Source organism: Lampetra planeri, chromosome 81, assembly GCF_965212315.1.
Source record: "Lampetra planeri chromosome 81, kcLamPlan1.2.h2, whole genome shotgun sequence".
NCBI lineage: Eukaryota > Metazoa > Chordata > Hyperoartia > Petromyzontiformes > Petromyzontidae > Lampetra > Lampetra planeri.
Genome location: NC_136185.1, coordinates 2,924,286 through 2,948,307, shown reverse-complemented (window position 1 = coordinate 2,948,307; position 24,022 = coordinate 2,924,286). Strand labels below are relative to the sequence as shown.

The 24,022-nt window shown below is 52.3% G+C and overlaps 1 pseudogene across 1 annotated transcript; it reads right to left on the bottom strand.

Annotated features, from left to right (window-relative positions):
- Positions 1-372: 372 nt before the first annotated feature.
- Positions 373-22,384, bottom strand: LOC144738309 (Y+L amino acid transporter 2-like; annotated as a pseudogene). Its single transcript, XR_013589213.1, has 7 exons — positions 21,740-22,384; positions 20,601-20,775; positions 5,362-5,497; positions 3,208-3,342; positions 2,395-2,518; positions 965-1,068; positions 373-643 (listed from the first exon to the last, which is right to left on the bottom strand). The product of XR_013589213.1 is annotated as a Y+L amino acid transporter 2-like (transcript).
- Positions 22,385-24,022: the final 1,638 nt, after the last annotated feature.

Sequence of the window (24,022 nt, the reverse complement as noted above, 5' to 3'; positions counted from 1 at the left end):
ATGATGTTGATGATGATGGTGATGATGATGGTGATGATGGTAGTGATGATGTTAGTGATGTTGATGATGGTGGTGATGATGGTGATGATGGTGATGATGTTGATGATGTTGATGATGGTGATGATGATGATGATGTTGATGATGGTGATGATGATGTTGATGATGATGTTGATGATGTTGATGATGATGGTGTTGATGATGGTGATGATGTTGATGATGTTGATGGTGATGGTACTCACGTTAAAGATGAGAGCTGGCACTGGGGTGCACCTGGTGACGTGATGATGGTAGTGATAGTCGTGATGATGATGGTGATGATGGTAGTGATGATGATGATGGTGATGTTGATGGTGATGATGGTAGTGATGTTGATGATGGTGATGGTACTCACGTTAAAGATGAGAGCTGGCACTGGGGTGCACCTGGTGACGTGATGATGGTAGTGATGGTGGTGATGATGATGGTGATGATGGTAGTGATGATGATGGTGATGTTGATGGTGATGATGGTAGTGATGTTGATGATGTTGATGGTGATGGTACTCACGTTAAAGATGAGAGCTGGCACTGGGGTGCACCTGGTGACGTGCACCATGCCCAGAAGCTGCGGAAGTTGACGCTCACGAGATCCCACGAAGAACAACCTGGTGGGTGAGTGGGTGGGGTGAGTGACTGACTGACTGACTAAGTGACTGACTGAGTGAGTGACTGACTGAGTGAGTGACTGAGTGAGTGACTGAGTGACTGACTGAGCGACTGAGTGAGTGAGTGACTGACTGAGTGACTGAGTGAGTGACTGACTGAGTGAGTGACTGACTGAGTAACTGACTGAGTGACTGAGTGGGTGACTGAGTGACTGAGTGACTGACTGAGTGACTGAGTGACTGACTGAGTGACTGAGTGAGTGACTGAGTGAGTGACTGAGGGGGTGACTCTGTGTGGGTGACTCTGTGTGGGTGACTCACCTTGAGGCCCCTATGATGGAGCTGTTGAGGCCTCCGAAACAGCTGAGTGCCACTGCGATTGGAATTGTCCAACTCATCACGCCCAGGACCTGGTCTCCAAACGTCTAATTAGGGGCCACAGAGATCCCCTTAGAGATTCATAGAGATTCATAGAGACACACAGAGACACACAGAGACACACAGAGACCCACAGAGACACACAGAGACCCACAGAGACCCACAGAGACCCACAGAGACACACAGAGACCCCACAGAGACACACAGAGACCCACAGAGACCCACAGAGACCCACAGAGACACACAGAGACCCACAGAGACACACAGAGACACACAGAGACCCACAGAGACACACAGAGACCCACAGAGACACACAGAGACCCACAGAGACACACAGAGACCCACAGAGACACACAGAGACCCATAGAGACCCACAGAGACCCACAGAGACTCACAGAGACCCACAGACACCCACAGAGACTCACAGAGACTCACAGAGACCCACAGAGACCCACAGAGACCCATAGAGACACACAGAGACCCATAGAGACACACAGAGACCCACAGAGACACACAAAGACCCACAGAGACACACATAGACCCACAGAGACACACAGAGACCCACAGAGACACACAGAGGACCCACAGAGACACACAGAGACTCACACAGACTCACAGAGACACACAGAGACACACAGAGACCCACAGAGACCCACAGAGACCCATAGAGACACACAGAGACCCATAGAGACACACAGAGACCCACAGAGACCCACAGAGACCCATAGAGACACACAGAGACCCATAGAGACACACAGAGACCCACAAAGACACACAAAGACCCACAGAGACACACAGAGACCCATAGAGACACACAGAGACCCACAAAGACACACATAGACCCACAGAGACACACAGAGACCCACAGAGACACACAGAGACCCACAGAGACACACAGAGACTCACACAGACTCACAGAGACACACAGAGTCCATAGAGACCCACAGAGACACACAGAGACACACAGAGATTAATAGAGACCCACAGAGACCCCGACAGAACCCTACAGAACCCCTACAAGACCCCACAGAACCCTATAGAACCCCACAGAACCCTATAGAACCCCACAGAACCCTGTAGGTGGTGTAGGGTCTCTATGGGTCTCTATGTATCACCATGACCCCACAGGACCCTACAGGACCCTATAGGACCCTACAGGAACCTACAGGACCCTATAAGACCCTATAGGGACCCTATAGGACCCCTATATACCTCACCACAGCGAGTGCGTTGCTCTGTAGAACCACGTAGTGTCTCTATGTAGGGTCTCTATGTAGGGTCTCTATGGGTCTCGGTGTATCTCCATGACCCCACAGCATCGTACAGGACCCTACAGGAACCTATAGGATCCTATAGGAACCTACAGAACTCACCACAGCGAGTGCGTTGCTCTGTAGAATGGAAGCGCTGTCCAGCGCGGCGAAGTAGGCGGTGTTGGTGAGGAGGTAGAGAGCTGTCACCAGCGGCATGGAGATCATGATGGCCAGGGGCAGGTTCCTGGTGGGTGGTGGGGGTGGTGGGGGGGGGTCAGGGGGGGGTGAGAGGGGGGTGGTGGGGGGGTGGTGGTGGGGGGAGGTGGTGGGGTGGTGGGGGGGGGGGTGGTGGTGATGGAGGTGGTGATGATGGGGGTGGTGATGGTGATGGAGGTGGTGGTGGTGATGGTGGGGTGAGGGGGGTGGGGGGGGGTGGTGGGGGGGGGGTGAGGGGGAGGTGGGAGGGGGGGGTGAGAGGGGGTGAGGGGGGGGGGTGAGGGGGGGTGTGGGGGGGGGTGAGGGGGGGGTGGGGGTGTGGTGGGGGGGGGGTGATGGTGGTGGTGGTGATGGTGGTGGGGGGGGTGATGGTGGTGGTGGTGGGGGGGGTGGTGGTGGTGGTGGGGGGGGGGAGGGTGGTGGGGAGGGGGGTGGTGGGGGGGGGGTGAGAAGGGTGGTGGTGGTGGGGGGGGGAGGTGGTGGTGGAGGGGGGTGGTGGGGGGGGGGTGGGGGGGGTGGGTGGGGGGGGGGTGGGGGGGTGGTGGTGGTGATGGTGATGGTGGTGGTACTAATGGTACTACTAATGATGATGCTACTACTACTGATGATGATGATGATGATACTAATGATGATGATAAAACTAATGATGTTGATGATGATGTGATGATGATGTTGATTTGATGAACCTAATGACGATGATGATGTTGATGTCATCACCTCTCCGGGTTCTTGATCTCCTCCGTCACGTAGTTGAGACTGTCCCACCCAGCGTACGAGTAGAGAGCCGAGTACAGAGCCAGGGACATGGAGCCAGCGTCCACAGCGGAGCCCTCGAAGGGCTCCGTCAAAGTTCTCTGTGTGGCCTGAGATCAGCATCATCATCAACATCATCATCATCATGAACATCTACATCATCAACATCAACATCATCTACATGATCAACATCATCATCATCATGAACATCTACATCATCAACATCAACATCATCATGAACATCTACATCATCATCATCATCATGAACATCTACATCATCAACATCATCATCATCATGAACATCTACATCATCAACATCATCATCATCATGAACATCTACATCATCAACATCATCATCATCATGAATATCTACATCATCAACATCAACATCATCTACATGATCAACATCATCATCATCATGAACATCTACATCATCAACATCATCATCATCATGAACATCTACATCATCAACATCATCATGAACATCTACATCATCAACATCATCATCATCATGAACATCTACATCATCAACATCAACATCATCTACATGATCAACATCAACATCGTCGTCATCATCATCATCAATGTCACCTACATTAACATCATCATCGTCGTCAACATCATCTACATGATCAACATCATCAACATCATCACCATCATCATCAACATCATCAACAACATCATCTACGAGTACAGAGCCGAGTAGAGAGCCAGGGACATGGAGCCAGCGTCCACAGCGGAGCCCTCCAAGGCTCCGCCAAAGTTCTCTGTGTGGCCTGAGATCATCAACATCATCATCATCAACATCATCATCATCAACATCATCTACATGATCAACATCATCATCATCAACATCGTCATCATCTACATGATCAACATCATCAACATCATCAACATCATCATCATCAACATCGTCATCATCTACATGATCAACATCATCAACATCATCATCATCAACATCATCAACATCATCAACATCATCAACATCAACATCATCATCCACAGCGGAGCCCTCTAAGGCTCCGCCAAAGTTCTCTGTGTGGCCTGAGATCATCAACATCATCATCATCAACATCTACAACATGCACATCAACATCGTCATCAACATCATCATCATCAACATCATCATCAACATCATCATCATCAACATCAACATCAATATCTACAACATGCACATCAACATCGTCATCAACATCATCATCATCATCATCAACATCATCATCATCATTAACACCACCTCACCCTGTATCAGGGGAAGTAAACCACCACCACCTCCACCACCCCCACCACCTCCACCACCACTCACCCTGCATCAGGTGGAGTAAACCACCACCACCACCTCCCCCACCTCCACCCCCCCCCAAACCTCCTCCACCCCCCCACCACCACCACCACCTCCACCACCTCCACCACCACCACTCACCCTGCATCAGGTGGAGTAAGCCACCACCACCACCTCCACCACCACCACCTCCACCCCCACCACCACCTCCACCACCACCACCTCCACCTCCACCACCTCCACCACCACCACCTCCACCCCCACCACCACCACCACCACCACCCCCACCACCACCTCCACCACCTCCACCACCACCACTCACCCTGCATCAGGTGGAGTAAACCACCACCACCACCAACACCACCACCCCCCCACCACCACCTCCACCACCACCACCACCACCACCACCCCCCCCCCCACCACCACCCCCACCACCACCTCCACCACCACCACCCCCCCCCCCCCCCCACCACCACCACCACCACCACCACCACCACCACCACCACCCCCCCCCCCCACCACCACCCCCACCACCACCTCCACCACCACCACCCCCTTCCCCACCACCACCCCCACCACCACCTCCACCACCACCACCCCCCCCCCCCACCACCACCACCACCACCCCCCACCACCACCTCCACCACCACCACCACCACCACCACCCCCCCCCCCCACCACCACCACCACCACCCCCACCACCACCTCCACCACCACCACCACCACCACCACCCCCCCCCCCCACCACCACCCCCACCACCACCTCCACCACCACCACCCCCCCCCCCCACCACCACCACCACCACCCCCACCACCACCTCCACCACCACCACCACCACCACTCACCCTGCATCAGGTGGAGTAATCCCGCACCGATGATGACTGCGAGTGCCGCGAGCTTCGCGTAGACCATGACGTCCTGGACACGAGTTCCCCAGCGCACGTAGCCACAGTTCACAAAGGTCGCCAGACCTTGGACAAACAGCGACACCAAACCTCCGTTAAGTAGTCTGGGGGTGTCTCTGTGAGTCTCTGTAGGTCTCTGTGTGTCTCTGTGTGTGTCTGTGTGTGTCTGTGGGTTTATGTGGGTCTCTGTGAGTCTCTGTGAGTCTCTGTGGGTCTCTGTGGGTCTCTGTGTGTCTCCGTGAGATTCTGTGAGTCTCTGTGGGTCTCTAAATCTCTGGGGGTCTCTGTGAGTCTCTGTGAGTCTCTGGGCGTCTCTGTGTGTGTCTGAGTCTCTGTGAGTCTCTGAGTCTCTGTGAGTCTCTGTGTGTCTCTGTGTGTGTCTGTGGGTCTCTGTGTGTGTCTGTGAAGTCTGTGGGTCTCTGTGAGTCTCTGTGTGTGTCTGTGAAGTCTGTGGGTCTCTGTGCGTCTCTGTGTGTGTCTGTGAAGTCTGTGGGTCTCTGTGAGTCTCTGTGTGTGTCTGTGATGTCTGTGGGTCTCTGTGAGTCTCTGTGTGTCTCTGTGAGTCTCTGTGAGTCTCTGTGTGTGTCTGTGATGTTTGTGGGTCTCTGTGGGTCTCTAAATCTCTGTGGGTCTCTGTGTGTCTCTGTGAGTCTCTGTGTGTGTCTGTGATGTTTGTGGGTCTCTGTGGGTCTCTAAATCTCTGTGGGTCTCTGTGAGTCTCTGTGAGTCTCTGTGGGTCTCTGTGAGTCTCTGTGTGTATCTGTGTGTCTCTGTGGGTCTCTGTGTGTCTCTGTGAGTCTTTGTGGGTCTCTGTGAGTCTCTGTGTGTCTCTGTGTGTCTCTGTGGGTCTCTGTGTGTCTCTGTGAGTCTCTGTGGGTCTCTGTGAGTCTCTGTGTGTCTCTGTGGGTCTCTGTGGGTTTCTGTGAATCTCTGTGAGTCTCTGTGTGTCTGTGTGTCACTGTGTGTCTCTGTGGGTCTCTGTGTGTCTCTGTGAGTCTCTGTGAGTCTGTGTGTCTCTGTGTGTCTGTGTGTCTCTGTGTGTCTCTGAGTGAGTCTCTGTGTGTCTCTGTGGATCTCTGCCTCTCTCTGAGTCTATTTTAGTCTCTAGGAGTCTCTCACAGGATCCAGTAGTCTCTAAAAGTCTCTAATATGATCCAGGAGTGTCTCTGTGAGTCTCTATGAGTCTGTGAGTCTCTGTGAGTCTCTCTGTGAGTCTCTCTGTGAGTCCCTGTGTGTCTCTGTGAGTCTCTGTGAGTCTCTCTGTGAGTCTCTCTGTGAGTCCCTGTGTGTCTCTGTGGGTCTCTGTGAGTCTGTGTGTCTCTATGTGTCTCTGTGAGTCTCTGTGAATCTCTGTGTGTCTCTGTGGGTCTCTGTGAATCTCTGTGTGTCTGTGAGTCTGTGAGTCTCTGTGTGTCTCACAGATGCAGGCAGCAGCTAGCAGCTGTGCCACGTGTGGTGGTGGTGCCAGGCACGGCTTGTAGAGCGGCTGAAGGAGATGGTCTCTGTGGGTCTCTGTGTGTCTCTGTGAGTCTCTGTGAGTCTCTGTGAGTCTCTGTGAGTCTCTGTGTGTCTCTGTGAGTCTCTGTGAGTCTCTGTGAGTCTCTGTGTGTCTCTGTGGGTCTCTGTGAGTCTCTGTGAGTCTCTGTGTGTCTATGTGAGTCTCTGTGAGTCTCTGTGTGTCTCTGTGGGTCTCTGTGAGTCTCTGTGGGTCTTTGTGAGTCTCTGTGAGTCTCTGTGAGTCTCTGTGTGTCTCTGTGAGTCTCTGTGAGTCTCTGTGAGTCTCTGTGGGTCTCTGTGAGTCTCTGTGTGTCTCTGTGAGTCTCTGTGAGTCTCTGTGTGTCTATGTGAGTCTCTGTGAGTCTCTGTGTGTCTCTGTGGGTCTCTGTGAGTCTCTGTGAGTCTATGTGAGTCTCTGTGTGTCTCTGTGGGTCTCTGTGTGTCTCGGTGTGTCTCTCTGTGTCTCTGTGTGTCTCTGTGGGTCTCTGTGAGTCTCTGTGGGTCTCTGTGAGTCTCAGTGTGTCTCTCTGTGTCTCTGTGAGTCTCTGTGGGTCTCTGTGTGTCTCTGTGAGTCTCTGTGGGTCTCTGTGGGTCTCTGTGAGTCTCTGTGAGTCTCTGTGTGTCTCTGTGTGTCTCTGTGGGTCTCTGTGGGTCTCTGTGAGTCTCTGTGAGTCTCTGTGTGTCTCTGTGTGTCTCTGTGAGTCTCTGTGTGTCTCTGTGAGTCTCTGTGGGTCTCTGTGGGTCTCTGTGTGTCTCTGTGAGTCTCTGTGTGTCTCTATGAGTCTCTGTGAGTCTCTGTGAGTCTCTGTGGGTCTCTGTGAGTCTCTGTGAGTCTCTGTGAGTCTCTGTGTGTCTCTGTGAGTCTCTATGTGTCTCTGTGAGTCTCTGTGTGTCTCTGTGAGTCTCTGTGTGTCTCTGTGAGTCTCTGTGTGTCTCTGTGAGTCTCTGTGTGTCTCTGTGAGTCTCTGTCTCTGTGTGTCTCTGTGAGTCTCTGTGAGTCTCTGTGAGTCTCTGTGAGTCTCTGTGTGTCTCTGTGAGTCTCTGTGTGTCTCTGTGAGTCTCTGTGAGTCTCTGTGTGTCTCTGTGAGTCTCTGTGAGTCTCTGTGAGTCTCTGTGAGTCTCTGTGAGTCTCTGTGTGTCTCTGTGTGTCTCTGTGAGTCTCTGTGTGTCTCTGTGAGTCTCTGTGGGTCTCTGTGGGTCTCTGTGTGTCTCTGTGAGTCTCTGTGTGTCTCTATGAGTCTCTGTGAGTCTCTGTGAGTCTCTGTGGGTCTCTGTGAGTCTCTGGGAGTCTCTGTGTTTCTCTGTGAGTCTCTGTGAGTCTCTGTGTGTCTCTGTGAGTCTCTGTGAGTCTCTGTGAGTCTCTGTGTGTTTCTGTGAGTCTCTGTGAGTCTCTGTGAGTCTCTGTGAGTCTCTGTGTGTCTCTGTGAGTCTCTGTGTGTCTCTGTGGGTCTCTGTGTGTCTCTGTGAGTCTCTGTGAGTCTCTGTGAGTCTCTGTGAGTCTGTGTGTCTCTATGAGTCTCTGTGGGTCTCTGTGTGTCTCTGTGAGTCTCTGTGAGTCTCTGTGGGTCTCTGTGGGTCTCTGTGTGTCTCTGTGAGTCTCTGTGAGTCTCTGTGAGTCTCTGTGTGTCTCTGTGGGTCTCTGTGTGTCTCTGTGTGTCTCTGTGAGTCTCTGTGAGTCTCTGTGAGTCTCAGTGTGTCTCTCTGTGTCTCTGTGGGTCTCTGTGTGTCTCTGTGAGTCTCTGTGGGTCTCTATGGGTCTCTGTGAGTCTCTGTGAGTCTCTGTGTGTCTCTGTGAGTCTCTGTGAGTCTCTGTGAGTCTCTGTGAGTCTCTGTGTGTCTCTGTGTGTCTCTGTGAGTCTCTGTGTGTCTCTGTGTGTCTCTGTGAGTCTCTGTGAGTCTCTGTGTGTCTCTGTGAGTCTCTGTGAGTCTCTATGGGTCTCTGTGAGTCTCTGTGTGTCTCTGTGAGTCTCTGTGAGTCTCTGTGAGTCTCTGTGAGTCTCTGTGTGTCTCTGTGTGTCTCTGTGGGTCTCTGTGGGTCTCTGTGAATCTCTGTGAGTCTCTGTGTGTCTGTGTGTCTCTGTGTGTCTCTGTGGGTCTCTGTGTGTCTCTGTGAGTCTCTGTGAGTCTGTGTGTCTCTGTGTGTCTGTGTGTCTCTGTGTGTCTCTGAGTGAGTCTCTGTGTGTCTCTGTGGATCTCTGCCTCTCTCTGAGTCTATTTTAGTCTCTAGGAGTCTCTCACAGGATCCAGTAGTCTCTAAAATTCTCTAATATGATCCAGGAGTGTCTCTGTGAGTCTCTATGAGTCTGTGAGTCTCTGTGAGTCTCTGTGTGTCTCTGTGTGTCTCTGTGAGTCTCTGTGTGTCTCTGTGAGTCTCTGTGGGTCTCTGTGGGTCTCTGTGTGTCTCTGTGAGTCTCTGTGTGTCTCTATGAGTCTCTGTGAGTCTCTGTGAGTCTCTGTGGGTCTCTGTGAGTCTCTGTGAGTCTCTGTGAGTCTCTGTGTGTCTCTGTGAGTCTCTATGTGTCTCTGTGAGTCTCTGTGTGTCTCTGTGAGTCTCTGTGTGTCTCTGTGAGTCTCTGTGTGTCTCTGTGAGTCTCTGTGTGTCTCTGTGAGTCTCTGTCTCTGTGTGTCTCTGTGAGTCTCTGTGAGTCTCTGTGAGTCTCTGTGAGTCTCTGTGTGTCTCTGTGAGTCTCTGTGTGTCTCTGTGAGTCTCTGTGAGTCTCTGTGTGTCTCTGTGAGTCTCTGTGAGTCTCTGTGAGTCTCTGTGAGTCTCTGTGAGTCTCTGTGTGTCTCTGTGTGTCTCTGTGAGTCTCTGTGTGTCTCTGTGAGTCTCTGTGGGTCTCTGTGGGTCTCTGTGTGTCTCTGTGAGTCTCTGTGTGTCTCTATGAGTCTCTGTGAGTCTCTGTGAGTCTCTGTGGGTCTCTGTGAGTCTCTGGGAGTCTCTGTGTTTCTCTGTGAGTCTCTGTGAGTCTCTGTGTGTCTCTGTGAGTCTCTGTGAGTCTCTGTGAGTCTCTGTGTGTCTCTGTGAGTCTCTGTGAGTCTCTGTGAGTCTCTGTGAGTCTCTGTGTGTCTCTGTGAGTCTCTGTGTGTCTCTGTGGGTCTCTGTGTGTCTCTGTGAGTCTCTGTGAGTCTCTGTGAGTCTCTGTGAGTCTCTGTGAGTCTGTGTGTCTCTATGAGTCTCTGTGGGTCTCTGTGTGTCTCTGTGAGTCTCTGTGAGTCTCTGTGGGTCTCTGTGAGTCTCTGTGAGTCTCTGTGAGTCTCTGTGAGTCTCTGTGAGTCTCTGTGTGTCTCTGTGGGTCTCTGTGTGTCTCTGTGTGTCTCTGTGAGTCTCTGTGAGTCTCTGTGAGTCTCAGTGTGTCTCTCTGTGTCTCTGTGGGTCTCTGTGTGTCTCTGTGAGTCTCTGTGGGTCTCTATGGGTCTCTGTGAGTCTCTGTGAGTCTCTGTGTGTCTCTGTGAGTCTCTGTGAGTCTCTGTGAGTCTCTGTGAGTCTCTGTGGGTCTCTGTGTGTCTCTGTGAGTCTCTGTGTGTCTCTGTGTGTCTCTGTGAGTCTCTGTGAGTCTCTGTGTGTCTCTGTGAGTCTCTGTGAGTCTCTATGGGTCTCTGTGAGTCTCTGTGTGTCTCTGTGAGTCTCTGTGAGTCTCTGTGTGTCTCTGTGAGTCTCTGTGAGTCTCTGTGAGTCTCTGTGTGTCTCTGTGAGTCTCTGTGTGTCTCTGTGTGTCTCTGTGAGTCTCTATGGGTCTCTGTGAGTCTCTGTGAGTCTCTGTGTGTCTCTGTGAGTCTCTGTGAGTCTCTGTGTGTCTCTGTGAGTCTCTGTGAGTCTCTGTGAGTCTCTGTGTGTCTCTGTGATTCTCTGTGAGTCTCTGTGTGTCTCTGTGTGTCTCTGTGAGTCTCTGTGTGTCTCTGTGTGTCTCTGTGAGTCTCTGTGAGTCTCTGTGAGTCTCTGTGAGTCTCTGTGAGTCTCTGTGTGTCTCTGTGTGTCTCTGTGGGTCTCTGTGAATCTCTGTGAGTCTCTGTGTGTCTGTGTGTCTCTGTGTGTCTCTGTGGGTCTCTGTGTGTCTCTGTGAGTCTCTGTGAGTCTGTGTGTCTCTGTGTGTCTGTGTGTCTCTGTGTGTCTCTGAGTGAGTCTCTGTGTGTCTCTGTGGATCTCTGCCTCTCTCTGAGTCTATTTTAGTCTCTAGGAGTCTCTCACAGGATCCAGTAGTCTCTAAAATTCTCTAATATGATCCAGGAGTGTCTCTGTGAGTCTCTATGAGTCTGTGAGTCTCTGTGAGTCTCTCTGTGAGTCTCTCTGTGAGTCTCTGTGTGTCTCTGTGGGTCTCTGTGAGTCTGTGTGTCTCTATGTGTCTCTGTGAGTCTCTGTGAATCTCTGTGTGTCTCTGTGGGTCTCTGTGAATCTCTGTGTGTCTCTGTGAGTCTGTGAGTCTCTGTGTGTCTCACAGATGCAGGCAGCAGCTAGCAGCTGTGCCACGTGTGGTGGTGGTGCCAGGCACGGCTTGTAGAGCGGCTGCAGGAGATGGTCTCTGTGGGTCTCTGTGAGTCTCTGTGAGTCTCTGTGAGTCTCTGTGAGTCTCTGTGAGTCTCTGTGAGTCTCTGTGGGTCTCTGTGAGTCTCTGTGTGTCTCTGTGAGTCTCTGTGAGTCTCTGTGAGTCTCTGTGAGTCTCTGTGTGTCTCTGTGAGTCTCTGTGAGTCTCTGTGGGTCTCTGTGAGTCTCTGTGTGTCTCTGTGAGTCTCTGTGAGTCTCTGTGTGTCTCTGTGAGTCTCTGTGAGTCTCTGTGAGTCTCTGTGAGTCTCTGTGAGTCTCTGTGGGTCTCTGTGAGTCTCTGTGTGTCTCTGTGAGTCTCTGTGAGTCTCTGTGAGTCTCTGTGTGTCTCTGTGGGTCTCTGTGGGTCTTTGTGAGTCTCTGTGAGTCTCTGTGTGTCTCTGTGAGTCTCTGTGTGTCTCTGTGGGTCTCTGTGGGTCTTTGTGAGTCTCTGTGTGTCTCTGTGAGTCTCTGTGAGTCTCTGTGTGTCTCTGTGGGTCTCTGTGGGTCTTTGTGAGTCTCTGTGAGTCTCTGTGTGGGTCTCTCTGTGTCTCTGTGAGTCTCTGTGTGTCTCTGTGAGTCTCTGTGTGTCTCTGTGAGTCTCTGTGGGTCTCTGTGGGTCTCTGTGTGTCTCTGTGAGTCTCTGTGTGTCTCTATGAGTCTCTGTGAGTCTCTGTGAGTCTCTGTGGGTCTCTGTGAGTCTCTGTGAGTCTCTGTGAGTCTCTGTGTGTCTCTGTGAGTCTCTATGTGTCTCTGTGAGTCTCTGTGTGTCTCTGTGAGTCTCTGTGTGTCTCTGTGAGTCTCTGTGTGTCTCTGTGAGTCTCTGTGTGTCTCTGTGAGTCTCTGTCTCTGTGTGTCTCTGTGAGTCTCTGTGAGTCTCTGTGAGTCTCTGTGAGTCTCTGTGTGTCTCTGTGAGTCTCTGTGTGTCTCTGTGAGTCTCTGTGAGTCTCTGTGTGTCTCTGTGAGTCTCTGTGAGTCTCTGTGAGTCTCTGTGAGTCTCTGTGAGTCTCTGTGTGTCTCTGTGTGTCTCTGTGAGTCTCTGTGTGTCTCTGTGAGTCTCTGTGGGTCTCTGTGGGTCTCTGTGTGTCTCTGTGAGTCTCTGTGTGTCTCTATGAGTCTCTGTGAGTCTCTGTGAGTCTCTGTGGGTCTCTGTGAGTCTCTGGGAGTCTCTGTGTTTCTCTGTGAGTCTCTGTGAGTCTCTGTGTGTCTCTGTGAGTCTCTGTGAGTCTCTGTGAGTCTCTGTGTGTCTCTGTGAGTCTCTGTGAGTCTCTGTGAGTCTCTGTGAGTCTCTGTGTGTCTCTGTGAGTCTCTGTGTGTCTCTGTGGGTCTCTGTGTGTCTCTGTGAGTCTCTGTGAGTCTCTGTGAGTCTCTGTGAGTCTGTGTGTCTCTATGAGTCTCTGTGGGTCTCTGTGTGTCTCTGTGAGTCTCTGTGAGTCTCTGTGGGTCTCTGTGGGTCTCTGTGTGTCTCTGTGAGTCTCTGTGAGTCTCTGTGAGTCTCTGTGAGTCTCTGTGTGTCTCTGTGGGTCTCTGTGTGTCTCTGTGAGTCTCTGTGAGTCTCTGTGAGTCTCAGTGTGTCTCTCTGTGTCTCTGTGGGTCTCTGTGTGTCTCTGTGAGTCTCTGTGGGTCTCTATGGGTCTCTGTGAGTCTCTGTGAGTCTCTGTGTGTCTCTGTGAGTCTCTGTGAGTCTCTGTGAGTCTCTGTGAGTCTCTGTGGGTCTCTGTGTGTCTCTGTGAGTCTCTGTGTGTCTCTGTGTGTCTCTGTGAGTCTCTGTGAGTCTCTGTGTGTCTCTGTGAGTCTCTGTGAGTCTCTATGGGTCTCTGTGAGTCTCTGTGTGTCTCTGTGAGTCTCTGTGAGTCTCTGTGTGTCTCTGTGAGTCTCTGTGAGTCTCTGTGAGTCTCTGTGTGTCTCTGTGAGTCTCTGTGTGTCTCTGTGTGTCTCTGTGAGTCTCTATGGGTCTCTGTGAGTCTCTGTGAGTCTCTGTGTGTCTCTGTGAGTCTCTGTGAGTCTCTGTGTGTCTCTGTGAGTCTCTGTGAGTCTCTGTGAGTCTCTGTGAGTCTCTGTGAGTCTCTGTGTGTCTCTGTGTGTCTCTGTGAGTCTCTGTGTGTCTCTGTGTGTCTCTGTGAGTCTCTGTGAGTCTCTGTGAGTCTCTGTGAGTCTCTGTGAGTCTCTGTGAGTCTCTGTGTGTCTCTGTGTGTCTCTGTGGGTCTCTGTGGGTCTCTGTGAATCTCTGTGAGTCTCTGTGTGTCTGTGTGTCTCTGTGTGTCTCTGTGGGTCTCTGTGTGTCTCTGTGAGTCTCTGTGAGTCTGTGTGTCTCTGTGTGTCTGTGTGTCTCTGTGTGTCTCTGAGTGAGTCTCTGTGTGTCTCTGTGGATCTCTGCCTCTCTCTGAGTCTATTTTAGTCTCTAGGAGTCTCTCACAGGATCCAGTAGTCTCTAAAATTCTCTAATATGATCCAGGAGTGTCTCTGTGAGTCTCTATGAGTCTGTGAGTCTCTGTGAGTCTCTCTGTGAGTCTCTCTGTGAGTCTCTGTGTGTCTCTGTGGGTCTCTGTGAGTCTGTGTGTCTCTATGTGTCTCTGTGAGTCTCTGTGAATCTCTGTGTGTCTCTGTGGGTCTCTGTGAATCTCTGTGTGTCTTTGTGAGTCTGTGAGTCTCTGTGTGTCTCACAGATGCAGGCAGCAGCTAGCAGCTGTGCCACGTGTGGTGGTGGTGCCAGGCACGGCTTGTAGAGCGGCTGCAGGAGATGGTCTCTGTGGGTCTCTGTGAGTCTCTGTGAGTCTCTGTGAGTCTCTGTGAGTCTCTGTGAGTCTCTGTGAGTCTCTGTGAGTCTCTGTGGGTCTCTGTGAGTCTCTGTGTGTCTCTGTGAGTCTCTGTGAGTCTCTGTGAGTCTCTGTGAGTCTCTGTGTGTCTCTGTGAGTCTCTGTGAGTCTCTGTGAGTCTCTGTGGGTCTCTGTGAGTCTCTGTGTGTCTCTGTGAGTCTCTGTGAGTCTCTGTGTGTCTCTGTGAGTCTCTGTGAGTCTCTGTGAGTCTCTGTGTGTCTCTGTGAGTCTCTGTGAGTCTCTGTGAGTCTCTGTGGGTCTCTGTGAGTCTCTGTGAGTCTCTGTGAGTCTCTGTGAGTCTCTGTGTGTCTCTGTGGGTCTCTGTGGGTCTTTGTGAGTCTCTGTGAGTCTCTGTGTGTCTCTGTGAGTCTCTGTGTGTCTCTGTGGGTCTCTGTGGGTCTTTGTGAGTCTCTGTGTGTCTCTGTGAGTCTCTGTGAGTCTCTGTGTGTCTCTGTGGGTCTCTGTGGGTCTTTGTGAGTCTCTGTGAGTCTCTGTGTGGGTCTCTCTGTGTCTCTGTGAGTCTCTGTGTGTCTCTGTGAGTCTCTGTGAGTCTCTGTGAGTCTCTGTGGGTCTTTGTGAGTCTCTATGTGTCTCTGTGAGTCTCTGTGTGTCTCTGTGGGTCTTTGTGTGTCTCTGTGAGTCTCTCTGTGTCTCTGTGTGTCTCTGTGGGTCTCTGTGAGTCTCTGTGGGTCTCTGTGAGTCTCAGTGTGTCTCTCTGTGTCTCTGTGAGTCTCTGTGGGTCTCTGTGTGTCTCTGTGAGTCTCTGTGGGTCTCTGTGAGTCTCTGTGAGTCTCTGTGCGTCTCTGTGTGTCTCTGTGTGTCTCTGTGGGTCTCTGTGGGTCTCTGTGAGTCTCTGTGAGTCTCTGTGAGTCTCTGTGTGTCTCTGTGTGTCTCTGTGAGTCTCTGTGTGTCTCTGTGAGTCTCTGTGGGTCTCTGTGGGTCTCTGTGTGTCTCTGTGAGTCTCTGTGTGTCTCTATGAGTCTCTGTGAGTCTCTGTGAGTCTCTGTGGGTCTCTGTGAGTCTCTGTGAGTCTCTGTGTGTCTCTGTGAGTCTCTATGTGTCTCTGTGAGTCTCTGTGTGTCTCTGTGAGTCTCTGTGTGTCTCTGTGAGTCTCTGTGTGTCTCTGTGAGTCTCTGTGTGTCTCTGTGAGTCTCTGTCTCTGTGTGTCTCTGTGAGTCTCTGTGAGTCTCTGTGAGTCTCTGTGAGTCTCTGTGTGTCTCTGTGAGTCTCTGTGTGTCTCTGTGAGTCTCTGTGAGTCTCTGTGAGTCTCTGTGAGTCTCTGTGAGTCTCTGTGTGTCTCTGTGTGTCTCTGTGAGTCTCTGTGTGTCTCTGTGAGTCTCTGTGGGTCTCTGTGGGTCTCTGTGTGTCTCTGTGAGTCTCTGTGTGTCTCTATGAGTCTCTGTGAGTCTCTGTGAGTCTCTGTGGGTCTCTGTGAGTCTCTGGGAGTCTCTGTGTTTCTCTGTGAGTCTCTGTGAGTCTCTGTGTGTCTCTGTGAGTCTCTGTGAGTCTCTGTGAGTCTCTGTGTGTCTCTGTGAGTCTCTGTGAGTCTCTGTGAGTCTCTGTGAGTCTCTGTGTGTCTCTGTGAGTCTCTGTGTGTCTCTGTGGGTCTCTGTGTGTCTCTGTGAGTCTCTGTGAGTCTCTGTGAGTCTCTGTGAGTCTCTGTGAGTCTGTGTGTCTCTATGAGTCTCTGTGGGTCTCTGTGTGTCTCTGTGAGTCTCTGTGAGTCTCTGTGGGTCTCTGTGGGTCTCTGTGTGTCTCTGTGAGTCTCTGTGAGTCTCTGTGAGTCTCTGTGTGTCTCTGTGGGTCTCTGTGTGTCTCTGTGTGTCTCTGTGAGTCTCTGTGAGTCTCTGTGAGTCTCAGTGTGTCTCTCTGTGTCTCTGTGGGTCTCTGTGTGTCTCTGTGAGTCTCTGTGGGTCTCTATGGGTCTCTGTGAGTCTCTGTGAGTCTCTGTGTGTCTCTGTGAGTCTCTGTGAGTCTCTGTGAGTCTCTGTGAGTCTCTGTGGGTCTCTGTGTGTCTCTGTGAGTCTCTGTGTGTCTCTGTGTGTCTCTGTGAGTCTCTGTGAGTCTCTGTGTGTCTCTGTGAGTCTCTGTGAGTCTCTATGGGTCTCTGTGAGTCTCTGTGTGTCTCTGTGAGTCTCTGTGAGTCTCTGTGTGTCTCTGTGAGTCTCTGTGAGTCTCTGTGTGTCTCTGTGAGTCTCTGTGTGTCTCTGTGTGTCTCTGTGAGTCTCTATGGGTCTCTGTGAGTCTCTGTGAGTCTCTGTGTGTCTCTGTGAGTCTCTGTGAGTCTCTGTGTGTCTCTGTGAGTCTCTGTGAGTCTCTGTGAGTCTCTGTGTGTCTCTGTGAGTCTCTGTGAGTCTCTGTGTGTCTCTGTGAGTCTCTGTGTGTCTCTGTGTGTCTCTGTGAGTCTCTGTGAGTCTCTGTGAGTCTCTGTGAGTCTCTGTGAGTCTCTGTGAGTCTCTGTGTGTCTCTGTGTGTCTCTGTGGGTCTCTGTGGGTCTCTGTGAATCTCTGTGAGTCTCTGTGTGTCTGTGTGTCTCTGTGTGTCTCTGTGGGTCTCTGTGTGTCTCTGTGAGTCTCTGTGAGTCTGTGTGTCTCTGTGTGTCTGTGTGTCTCTGTGTGTCTCTGAGTGAGTCTCTGTGTGTCTCTGTGGATCTCTGCCTCTCTCTGAGTCTATTTTAGTCTCTAGGAGTCTCTCACAGGATCCAGTAGTCTCTAAAATTCTCTAATATGATCCAGGAGTGTCTCTGTGAGTCTCTATGAGTCTGTGAGTCTCTGTGAGTCTCTCTGTGAGTCTCTCTGTGAGTCTCTGTGTGTCTCTGTGGGTCTCTGTGAGTCTGTGTGTCTCTATGTGTCTCTGTGAGTCTCTGTGAATCTCTGTGTGTCTCTGTGGGTCTCTGTGAATCTCTGTGTGTCTCTGTGAGTCTGTGAGTCTCTGTGTGTCTCACAGATGCAGGCAGCAGCTAGCAGCTGTGCCACGTGTGGTGGTGGTGCCAGGCACGGCTTGTAGAGCGGCTGCAGGAGATGGTCTCTGTGGGTCTCTGTGAGTCTCTGTGAGTCTCTGTGAGTCTCTGTGAGTCTCTGTGAGTCTCTGTGAGTCTCTGTGAGTCTCTGTGGGTCTCTGTGAGTCTCTGTGTGTCTCTGTGAGTCTCTGTGAGTCTCTGTGTGTCTCTGTGAGTCTCTGTGAGTCTCTGTGAGTCTCTGTGGGTCTCTGTGAGTCTCTGTGTGTCTCTGTGAGTCTCTGTGAGTCTCTGTGTGTCTCTGTGAGTCTCTGTGAGTCTCTGTGAGTCTCTGTGTGTCTCTGTGAGTCTCTGTGAGTCTCTGTGAGTCTCTGTGGGTCTCTGTGAGTCTCTGTGTGTCTCTGTGAGTCTCTGTGAGTCTCTGTGAGTCTCTGTGTGTCTCTGTGGGTCTCTGTGGGTCTTTGTGAGTCTCTGTGAGTCTCTGTGTGTCTCTGTGAGTCTCTGTGTGTCTCTGTGGGTCTCTGTGGGTCTTTGTGAGTCTCTGTGTGTCTCTGTGAGTCTCTGTGAGTCTCTGTGTGTCTCTGTGGGTCTCTGTGGGTCTTTGTGAGTCTCTGTGAGTCTCTGTGTGGGTCTCTCTGTGTCTCTGTGAGTCTCTGTGTGTCTCTGTGAGTCTCTGTGAGTCTCTGTGAGTCTCTGTGGGTCTTTGTGAGTCTCTATGTGTCTCTGTGAGTCTCTGTGTGTCTCTGTGGGTCTTTGTGTGTCTCTGTGAGTCTCTGTGGGTCTCTGTGAGTCTCTGTGGGTCTTTGTGAGTCTCTATGTGTCTCTGTGAGTCTCTGTGAGTCTCTGTGGGTCTTTGTGAGTCTCTGTGTGTCTCTGTGAGTCTCTGTGGGTCTCTGTGAGTCTCTGTGAGTCTCTGTGGGTCTTTGTGAGTCTCTGTGTGTCTCTGTGAGTCTCTGTGTGTCTCTGTGAGTCTCTGTGAGTCTCTGTGAGTCTCTGTGAGTCTCTGTGGGTCTCTGTGAGTCTCTGTGAGTCTCTGTGAGTCTCTGTGAGTCTCTATGTGTCTCTGTGAGTCTCTGTGAGTCTCTGTGAGTCTCTGTGAGTCTCTGTGGGTCTCTGTGAGTCTCTGTGATTCTCTGTGTGTCTCTGTGGGTCTTTGTGAGTCTCTGTGTGTCTCTGTGTGTCTCTGTGGGTCTCTTTGTGTCTCTGTGTGTCTCTGTGAGTCTCTGTGAGTCTCTGTGGGTCTCTATGTGTCTCTGTGAGTCTCTGTGTGTCTCTGTGTGTCTCTGTGGGTCTCTGTGAGTCTCTCTGTGGGTCTCTGTGTTTCTGTGAGTATCAGTGTGCCTCTCTGTGTCTCTGTGGGTCTCTGTGCGTCTCTGTGTCTCTGTGAGTATCAGTGTGCCTCTCTGTGTCTCTGTGAGTCTCTGTGTGTCTCTATGTGTCTCTGTGAGTCTCTGTGAATCTCTGTGAATCTCTGTGAGTCTGTGTGTCTCTCTGTGTCTCTGTGTGTCTCTGTGGGTCTCTGTGGGTCTCTGTGTGTCTCTGTGAGTATCAGTGTGTCTCTCTGTGTCTCTGTGAGTCTCTGTGTGTCTCTATGTGTCTCTGTGAGTCTCTGTGAATCTCTGTGAATCTCTGTGAGTCTGTGTGTCTCTATGTGTCTCTGTGTGTCTCTGTGTGTCTCTGTGGGTCTCTGTGTGTCTCTGTGGGTCTCTGTGTGTCTCTGTGTGTCTCTGTGAGTCTCTGTGTGTCTCTGTGGGTCTCTGTGAGTCTGTGTGTCTCTATGTGTCTCTGTGAGTCTGTGTGTCTCTATGTGTCTCTGTGAGTCTGTGTGTCTCTATGTGTCTCTGTGAGTCTGTGTGTCTCTATGTGTCTCTGTGAGTCTGTGTGTCTCTATGTGTCTCTGTGAGTCTGTGTGTCTCTATGTGTCTCTGTGAGTCTCTATGTGTCTCTGTGAGTCTCTGTGAGTCTCTGTGTGTCTCTGTGAGTCTCTGTGTGTCTGTGTGTCTCTATGTGTCTCTGTGAGTCTCTGTGAGTCTCTGTGTGTCTCTGTGAGTCTCTGTGTGTCTGTGTGTCTCTATGTGTCTCTGTGAGTCTCTGTGAGTCTCTGTGTGTCTCTGTGAGTCTCTGTGAGTCTCTGTGTGTCTCTGTGAGTCTCTGTGTGTCTCTGTGAGTCTCTGTGAGTCTCTGTGAGTCTCTGTGGGTCTCTGTGTGTCTCTGTGTGTCTCTGTGAGTCTCTGTGAGTCTCTGTGAGTCTCTGTGGGTCTCTGTGTGTCTCTGTGTGTCTCACAGATGCAGGCAGCAGCCAGCAGCTGTGCCACGTGTGGTGGTGGTGCCAGGCACGGCTTGTAGAGCGGCTGCAGGAGATGGTCTCTGTGGGTCTCTGTGAGTCTCTGTGAGTCTCTGTGAGTCTCTGTGAGTCTCTGTGAGTCTCTGTGAGTCTCTGTGGGTCTCTGTGAGTCTCTGTGTGTCTCTGTGAGTCTCTGTGAGTCTCTGTGAGTCTCTGTGAGTCTCTGTGTGTCTCTGTGAGTCTCTGTGAGTCTCTGTGAGTCTCTGTGGGTCTCTGTGAGTCTCTGTGTGTCTCTGTGAGTCTCTGTGAGTCTCTGTGTGTCTCTGTGAGTCTCTGTGAGTCTCTGTGAGTCTCTGTGTGTCTCTGTGAGTCTCTGTGAGTCTCTGTGAGTCTCTGTGGGTCTCTGTGAGTCTCTGTGTGTCTCTGTGAGTCTCTGTGAGTCTCTGTGTGTCTCTGTGGGTCTCTGTGGGTCTTTGTGAGTCTCTGTGAGTCTCTGTGTGTCTCTGTGAGTCTCTGTGTGTCTCTGTGGGTCTCTGTGGGTCTTTGTGAGTCTCTGTGTGTCTCTGTGAGTCTCTGTGAGTCTCTGTGTGTCTCTGTGGGTCTCTGTGGGTCTTTGTGAGTCTCTGTGAGTCTCTGTGTGGGTCTCTCTGTGTCTCTGTGAGTCTCTGTGTGTCTCTGTGAGTCTCTGTGTGTCTCTGTGAGTCTGTGTGTCTCTATGTGTCTCTGTGAGTCTGTGTGTCTCTATGTGTCTCTGTGAGTCTCTATGTGTCTCTGTGAGTCTCTGTGAGTCTCTGTGTGTCTCTGTGAGTCTCTGTGTGTCTGTGTGTCTCTATGTGTCTCTGTGAGTCTCTGTGAGTCTCTGTGTGTCTCTGTGAGTCTCTGTGTGTCTGTGTGTCTCTATGTGTCTCTGTGAGTCTCTGTGAGTCTCTGTGTGTCTCTGTGAGTCTCTGTGAGTCTCTGTGTGTCTCTGTGAGTCTCTGTGTGTCTCTGTGAGTCTCTGTGAGTCTCTGTGAGTCTCTGTGGGTCTCTGTGTGTCTCTGTGTGTCTCTGTGAGTCTCTGTGAGTCTCTGTGAGTCTCTGTGGGTCTCTGTGTGTCTCACAGATGCAGGCAGCAGCCAGCAGCTGTGCCACGTGTGGTGGTGGTGCCAGGCACGGCTTGTAGAGCGGCTGCAGGAGATGGTTGGCCAGGGTCAGGGCGACGACCGCCTGCGTGGACGGGCCGATGATGAGCACGGCGCTCCACAAGCGCACGAAGGCAGCGACACGGCCAAACACCTGCAGAGAGACACACACGGAGAGACACACACAGAGACTCACACAGAGAGACACACAGAGAGACACACAGAGACTCACACAGACAGAGACAGAGAGACACATAGAGAGAGACACACACAGACACAGACAGACAGAGACACAGAGACAGAGAGAGACACACAGACACACACAGTCACACACAGAGAGACACACACACACAGACACACACACACAGACACAGACACACACACACAGACACACACACACACAGAGATACATACACACACAGACACACACACAGACACACGCACACAGAGAGACACACACAGACACTCTCTCAGTCTCAGTGTGTCTGTGTGTCTCTCTGTGAGTCTCTGTGGGTCTCTGTGCGTCTCTGTGTGTCTCTGTGAGTCTCTGTGGGTCTCTCTGAGTCTCTGTGTCTCTCTGTGAGTCTCTGTGAGTCTCTGTGGGTCTCTGTGAGTCTCTGTGTCTCTCTGTGAGTCTCTGTGAGTCTCTGTGGGTCTCTGTGAGTCTCTGTGTCTCTCTGTGAGTCTATGTGAGTCTCTGTGGGTGTCTGTGAGTCTCTGTGTGTCTCTGTGGGTCTCTGTGAGTCTGTGAGTCTCTGTGTGTCTATGTGAGTCTCTGTGAGTCTCTGTGAGTCTCTGTGGGTCTCTGTGAGTCTCTGTGGGTCTCTGTGAGTCTCTGTGGGTCTCTGTGTGTCTCTGTGTGTCTCTGTGGGTCTCTGTGTGTCTCTGTGTGTCTGTGAGTCTCTGTGGGTCTCTGTGTGTCTCTGTGTGTCTGTGAGTCTCTGTGTCTCTCTGTGAGTTTCTGTGGGTCTCTGTGTGTCTCTGTGTGTCTCTGTGGGTCTCTGTGTGTCTCTGTGTGTCTGTGAGTCTCTGTGTGTCTCTATGTCTCTCTGTGAGTCTCTCTGAGTCTCTGTGTCTCTCCGTAAGTCTCTCTGTGTGTGTCTCTCTCTGAGTCTCACCTCCAGGATGTAGCTGTAGCTTGCCCCCGATTTTGCCACCGTGGTTCCCAGCTCGGCGTAGCAGAGTGCCCCCAGCGTGGAGAAGACGCCCCCCACTGCCCAGACGATCAGAGCCAGTCCCCGCGAGCCCCCCGCCTGAAGCAGGACCCCCCGTGGAGACACGAAGACCCCGGAGCCCACGACCTGTCCCAAGATGAAGGCGACGCAGTCCAGGAGCGAGAGCTCACGGCGGAGACGGACAGGAGCTAGAGTTGGGGTGGTGGTGGTGGTGGGGGTGGTGGTGGAGGTGGTGGTGGTGGTGGGGGTGGTGGTGGTGGTGGTGGGGGTGGTGGTGGTGGTGGTTCCACCACCATCATCACCTCCATCTGTTCCATCTTCTCCACCACCTCCACCACCTCCAACTCCACCATCTTCTCCTCCACCACCTCCAACTCCACCAACATCTCCACCATCTCCTCCACCACCTCCAACTCCACCATCGCCTCCACCATCACCTCTACCACCTCCACCACCTCCTCCAACATCTCCACCATCTCCTCCACCACCTCCAACTCCACCATCACCTCCACCATCACCTCCTCCAACATCTCCACCATCTCCTCCACCACCTCCACCACCAACTCCACCACCACCTCCACCTCCACTACCTCCATCACCTCCCCCACCACCACCTCCTCCACCACCACCACCACCACCTCCTCCATCACCATCACCACCACCACCACCTCCACTTCCTCCACCACCTCCTCCTCCACCTTCTACACCACCACCACCTCCACCACCATCACCACCACCACCACCTCCACCACCTCCACCACCTCCACCTCCATCACCACCACCACCACCACCACCACCACCAACACCACCACCACCACCTCCACCACCTTCACTGCCTATGCTCGCTGCTAGAGGATCGTGGCCTGGCCCCGCTTGGGTCGACTGCTCTGAGTCCACCATCGGTCCTGCGGTCAGACGCAGACAAGAGGTGACCCAGGTAGCCTGCAGCAGGCCGCAGGGGCAAGTGCTGTGAGTGGTGAGTAGAAGATGCTCAACCACTTACTCACTCACCCACTCACTCAGACACTCACTTACTCACTCACCCATTCACTCAGTCAATCAGTCACTCACTCACTCACTCACTCAGACACACACTCACTCAGTCACACTCAACCACCCACTCACTCAGACACTCACTCACCCACTCACCCACTCACTCACTCACTCACCCAGTCAATCGCTCACCCACTCACCCACTCACTCACCCACTCACTCAGTCAGTCACTTACTCACCCAACCACTCACTCAGTCAATCACTCACTCACTAAGTCACTCACTCACTCACTCAGACACTCACTCACTCAGACACTCACTATCCCACTCACGCACTCGCTCACCTGCAAACTAACCCGATCACCTACTGACCCATCCACTCATTAACCCACCCACTCACTCATTAACCCAGCCACCCACTCACCTCTCACTCACTAAGCAATCCAAACACTCACTCACACACTCACTCACACACTCACCCACTCACTCACTCACCCACTCACCCACTCACTCACCCACTCACTCACTCACCCATTCACTCACTCACCCACAAACGCACCCACTCACCCACCCACCCACTCACTCACCCACCCACTCACTTACTCACCCACTCACTCACCCACTCACTCACCCACTCACCCACTCACCCACCCACTCACCCACCCACTCACCCACTCACTCACCCACTCACTCACCCACTCACTCACCCACTCACCCACCCACTCACCCACCCACTCACCCACTCACCCACTCACTCACCCACTCACCCACCCACTCACTCACTCACTCACCCACTCACTCACTCACTCACTCACCCACTCACCCACCCACCCACTCACCCACCCACTCACCCACTCACTCACCCACCCACTCACCCACTCACTCACCCACTCACTCACTCACTCACCCACTCACTCACCCACCCACTCACCCACCCACTCACCCACTTACCTGTGTGTATGCTTAGACACTTGTACAATGAAGTCCTCTTAGCCCTACAAGCTCACCTTTGTACCCGGCAGATACAGGGAATGAGAGAGTGAGTGAAAGAGCCATAACCACCATCATCATCACAATCGCCATCGCATCACCAAACCAACAGAGTTCAGCAGGGTTCATAGAACTATCTAGGAATCACTCACACAATCATCCACTCACCCACTCACCTACTCACCCACTCACCCACTCACTCACCCACCCACCCACCCACTCACCCACTCACCCACTCACCCA